This window comes from Scatophagus argus, chromosome 7 (genome assembly GCF_020382885.2).
Source record: "Scatophagus argus isolate fScaArg1 chromosome 7, fScaArg1.pri, whole genome shotgun sequence".
NCBI classification, from domain to species: Eukaryota; Metazoa; Chordata; class Actinopteri; family Scatophagidae; genus Scatophagus; species Scatophagus argus.
The window spans coordinates 21,172,131-21,178,130 of record NC_058499.1 but is presented as its reverse complement, the minus strand read 5'-3'; positions in this window follow the sequence as shown (position 1 = coordinate 21,178,130).

The window sequence follows — 6,000 nt, the reverse complement described above, 5'->3', positions numbered from 1 at the left end:
TCCATCAATAATATTCTTACCAAGATCATTAGAGGACTAAAAACTCATCTGGTTCTCTGATTCATGTACAGTGCATTCAGTGACCATTTAGCAGCATTGATGTGCTGCCAACAACATTACACAGTGCCCATAAAGAGTATTCACCCCCTTAATGGACATAATTTGTGTTTTTTGGCAAAAAATCCCCAAAAAAACTCACCCTTTAAAGTGAATGTCCTAATTCAGCCAGTTGATGCTAGTAGTCTCACAATTAGTGAAATGGAGATCACCTGAGTGCAGTGAGTGTGTCTCAAGTGATTGCAGTATACAGACACTGTGTCTGGAAGGTCCAGTGACTGGTTAATCAGTATTCCTGACTATAATTACACCATGAAGCCTAAAGAACACTCCAAGCAAGTCACTGAACATTGCCTTGAATTCAGTTAAGCCCATCATTAAGAAATGCTAGGAATACGGCACAGCAGTAAATCTGCCTAGAGCAGGCCGTCCTCACATACTTAGTGACTTTGCAAGTAGGACACATTGTGAGGGAGGTCACCAAGGCACCTATGACTACTCTCATGTCAAACTCCAAGGCAATGACAGCATTTATCTCCCAGCTGAAAGGCTGCATTCAGACCAAATCAGGCGTTGCTGTGACTAGTTCAGTCGTTGGCAGACCGTCATTACATGGCCCATTTGTATGAACACATGCATTGTAGTTCAAATGTTTAGAACATGAGGTTTGTTTTGCACGTTTCAGACGTGTGCAACTAATGGAGCTATTTTGCTGCTTCTTTAAAACTAGTGAGGTTTCCTCATGTGTTTGGTGGAAGAATTTTGGATCTAAGATACTTTGTGGAGAAATAATCTATTATTTCAGTATAATTGGTTTTGTTTGTTCTCCCAGATCTTGCTGTCAAAGCAGTGTATTACTGGAACAATTACCATTTATAGTACATTTTATATACCTTGTACGATTACAAATGATGCTGTTGATGAGGTGGTCAATGTACTGATTCCACAGGGTCACTGCTTTTTCTTTCTTTCTTTCTCTTTCTTTCTTTCTTTCTTTCCTTTTCGCATACCATGTTGTACACACACACACACACACACACACACACACACACACACACACACACACACACACACAGTCTAAATGCACAACCTTCACTCTAATGGACAAATTGGTGTTTTCGCTGCCTGATTTTGTCTGAATACACTTTGTACACACTTTGTACAAACAAAAAAAAACTTAAGGACATTAATATGCTATATTGAGGAAAATATATAACAATCATTATACACACTTGAACTGGGAAGCTACAGATATCAGAACTGTGCTTTTCTGCATCTGGCTCATCCACATCACATCTTCTGTCCTCTCTTGTAATACAACCGGCAAAAATCTGAGCCATCCTGCGCAATATTCTGCAGATATGTCCAGTTCACATTGTCCCATACAGTTACAAAACCTTCTGGATTCTGAGCTTTCATAGAAATCAGCAGGTAATGAAGAAAGATGCTCAGTATTTTATGTTGCAATTCAGTTTAGGAGGCTGAGATTTGGCGTACATGTTGAGGTGCTAATTATCTCAACAAAAATTTCTTCAGTAGGAATGTAAGAAATGTGGTAAACTGTGAAACACCCACGTAGTCTACACCATGAGGATGAAAAATAAACTTTAACCTCTAGTTGCCACCCATCATTAAGCAAAAGAAGAAGACAAACAGCCAATTATGTTGTAAGAATAGAGGTATGAGAGCACACCTAAGTGCCTCATGAGGATGAGTTTCGAGATTTAATTATATTTTCATGCTAATACACACTATTTTTGTACCTTTAGTTCATTAAAATTTTAAATAGTCCTAAAAGACTGTTAAAAAAAGAGTGTTACTAATTGCCACGACCAATTAGATTTCTTTACCTGTTCTGACTGCCTTATAAACTTCAGCTATATATACATTATTTTATTATTATTATTATTATTATTATTATTATTATTATGTTACTGATTGTTTTAACTAGAAATTTCACAAGAATCATGAATTTATTTTAGCAACCTCTAAAGTCCATAACGTTGAGCAGCCACCAGGTGGCTGTGCTGGACAACTTTCGACATTGCAACACACAGTTCAGACACACCTGAGAGATTCCTGTGATAGTAATGCAACAATAAGAAATTACAACAGTAGGGCTGTTAAATAGAGTGGTAAGTGATCCCAAAAAATGCAGACACAGAGAAAGCAATGAGCAGCTGGAGCAATTATTAACAAATTTAAATTAAGAGATCCGGAGCTGGGGCTTGAGCTACAGGCAGCTGAGCAGAACTGAGCAACTGACTGAGGAAATCCAAGCAGAGTGAGTCCAGCAAACCAGCAGAGGATGAGCAAATCTGGTGCAGTTTCCAGGGTGAGCAGGAGAGGAACAGAAGCAGAAGTCGGGCCAGGGACTGACCACATGCACAGGGAAACATATTAGCAAAGTAAAAGCCAGCGAAACCAGCTGGTCTATTATTTAAAGTTATTGACAGTGAAAATATGTATCATCAAACCTATCCTTTAACAGCATATTTGAATGAAACAAATTAAAAGATCTCAGACCAATCAGCTGCTTTGTTGTTGTATAATACGTTTAGAACAAAACAACACATTTTACAAAAAAGTCATCACATTTGTGTGGTTTAGTATTTTACTTCCATAACAAGAGACAGAGTTTGAACAGTGGTCAAACTTAGAAGAAATGCAAAAGAGAAAAAGTGTTTTGCTTTTTTATTGCTATTATTTTATAACATTATCATTTTAAGTCAAATGTTTTCTGGTAAATAGATCATACTTTGAAAGGTCCACCCCATTCCATATGTTATTGGTTTCTTTCAAAAGCTGCAGGATGAAAACGGCCCACAGCAGTAAGTGTGGACACACAAAGCATTCTGTTGTGTGTCAGTGCTAAAGGAGATACAGGCCACAGCTTATCGGTGTGTTGCTGAAGAGGTCATCTATTTTCTTCCACTTCTTCAGGGTCGGGTCACAGCAGCTGCAGGCTAACCAGGGCATTCCCATCCCCCTCTCAGCAGATGAGATATATAATCCCCCAGAGAGCTATGGTTCTACCTCCACTGGTTCATTTTTACGTGAGGAAGCAGGAGCTCAACTCTGAGCTAACTCCAGATGTTTGAGTTCCTCACCCAATCTCTAAGGCTGAGCCCAGCCAAACGATGGAGAAAACTGAGGAGACTCATCTCACGGGCAAGCACCTGGTGGGAGCGGGTGTGGGATTTTGGGGACATCAGATCCGAGTGGGTTATGTTCAAAGCTTCCATTGTAGAGAAAGAGCTATGTTCAGGCTATGTTCAGAAGGTCACTGGTGCCTGTCAAGACAGCAACCTCAGCATCTCCTAGTTGACACCAGCACTGAAGGAAGCAGCCACTGTAATGATGAAGGAGGCTTTTCTGGCTTGCTTGAGCCACAGGTCTTCTGAACCAGCAGACAGATAAGAAGAGGCCAGGAGAGCTGTCACTGAACAGTCACTGAAGCAAAACCCCGGGTTAGGGAGGAGTTTGTGGGGGCTATGAAGAAGGACTCTTGTTTGGCTCAGGAAGTTCTGGTAAACTGCCAGCAACTCAGAAAGGGAAAGCAGGACTTTGCCTAGGTGGTGTTTAGGAGGACAACAAAACAATCTAAAAAGGCTCATGAAGTCCTGGATAGTCCTGGAAGTCCAGGATACCTCAGCAGTACTGGATACCAGGTCCATTTCTATAGGCCGCCTGGTCTATGTATAACCAAAGTGAGAGCTGTATCTGTATTCTAAGCATAAAGTCAAACACAAAAAAATTTCCTTGAGTTTTGGACTACACAATGGCTGCCCTTTGTCTTCTATAATATTCATCATATTCATGAACAGGATATCAATGTGCAATTGGGGTGAGCGAAGCAGACAATATTTGGCTCTTTTTCAACAAAACAAAACAGCACAAATAACTGAAATGAAAATCTCAATAAATATACAGTTTTCCCTAATACAAAGAGAGAAATTAATGAGCTACAAAACCTGATTTAGTGAAGCTTTCAAATAAACCCCCCAAAGTCCTTGAATATAGCTACAATATACTGTATGTGTAGTGGCAGAAAATTGTGCAGTTTTTTTCTTGTTTCCCCTTAGAAGGGACAATTTTAAGAATTTTGGCTTGACGCCATGATAATCACCACTACATAACATGTTTTAACATGTCAGCTGTTTCTCAGGGCTACGTTTCTGCAACCCAAACAAGTGCACTGACTGCACTTGTGTTTCCTCTCTCATCTTAATGACTCTCTTACCTCTTCATCTCTCTTGTCCTGTTCTGACCAGTCTGTCTGAATGCTCTGCCTGTTTGTAGAATACAACTGCAGCCAGGTCACATAAATGTAAACAAGTAACTTGCCTGGGCAAAGGCCCCCCGCTGACGATGCCAACCATTTAGCCTGCCCACTACTCTTTGTCTCTCTGTTAACATTCCTCTACAGTGCATTCTTGCCACCCTGTCTATCTCTGTCAGCAGTGGGAACCAAGGCCTCAGCATGACTCTGTGATATAAACTGAAATTCTTCCTTGCTGGTTGACCAGATGTTTAGTCTGATGGTTGGAGGTTATTGCTTTTGAGAGAATCAATTATCAGGAGTTAAAATATGCAAAGCCACCCGGTTCCCCACAGATGTGGCGAGGAATTATGTTTGGTTCAAAACTATTATGTCATTTTCTGGCATACAGAAGAAAAGAAATATTCTTGTCCTCTAAGCAATGACCTCTGCCCCCAGCGCCCAGTCTCTGCTTGCCGTCTTTACATTCCTGTCAGTCTCAAACACAACCATAAACACACAACATTCAGTCACATCCCTCCCTCTTGCCCTCACTTTTACCCATTAACATTGCCTCTTCTTGTCCTTCTTGTCTTTGACTTACTCTGCTCTCTGCTTTGTTATCAAACGACTGAAATCTTTAGAGAAAAAAAGGGGGTTTGTGACATGAACTATGCTGAACAAAAAGCATGCTCATTGTTTAGAGTAAGATAACTTGATTTGTCTCAGTAGACTGGCTGCAGAAAAACACTTCTGAATGGGACCACATTCATGCAATGATACTGACAAAGAAAGCTTGTCATACTGAAGTGTTATATAACATCCATTCCATTAATCCAATATTTTTTGGCTTGCTCCTCTGTATGCTACTCACTCTGATTAGTGCAGCAACTTGAATCCTCCACACACATTTAAAAAGGGCAACATTTACACACTAATATTCCACTATTATTCTATTCTCTATACCAAATTTTATATAGGTCATGTAAACAGCATATTTTGTTTAGATATTGTAAGCATTTTCCAATTAAGATGTGGGATATGCTGGTGTTATTTGGGTTTCCAAACTTCACTTTCCTGTTTATGGTGTCTGTGTTGCCTGGCCAACAGTTTGCAAAACTGCAGTCCATATGCATGCATAATAGAAGACCCACTTTTCTGGTCAGCGGAAGAAAAATGCCTGCTTTTAAACATTATGAAACACTTAGTGATGTGCAGATTGTAGTTATATCGGTGGGCTCCGCAGATAATCTGTAGACTGGACAAATTGCTTGATGAAAATATACATTTCAATAGTAAATGGGATACAGATGCAGGTTTGGTGAAATAATACATCTTTAAAGCTGAGATTTGTAAAGTTGGACAAACAAGTACAAGTTGCTACATTTTCAAAGTATCCAACCACAAAAAAACTCACACTCTCCCTTCAAGCCTCCTTCAAATAAAATGAATGCGCATTTCCTGACTGCCCCATAGCTTGTGCTGAAAGCTTTTTCAGTCTAATAAATATGTAAATAAACAACTCTGTTAAACCTTACAATCATATAAACTTTAATCCAAAAAGGCTACCTGGCAGTTACTGCTCACTGCTGTAGGTGTGTGCTTTGTGTGGGTTAGTTATTGAACAAATCTGTTGTTTCAGCTGCAGTCGCTCATTCTTTGTTTCAGGGCTGTCTGAGCAC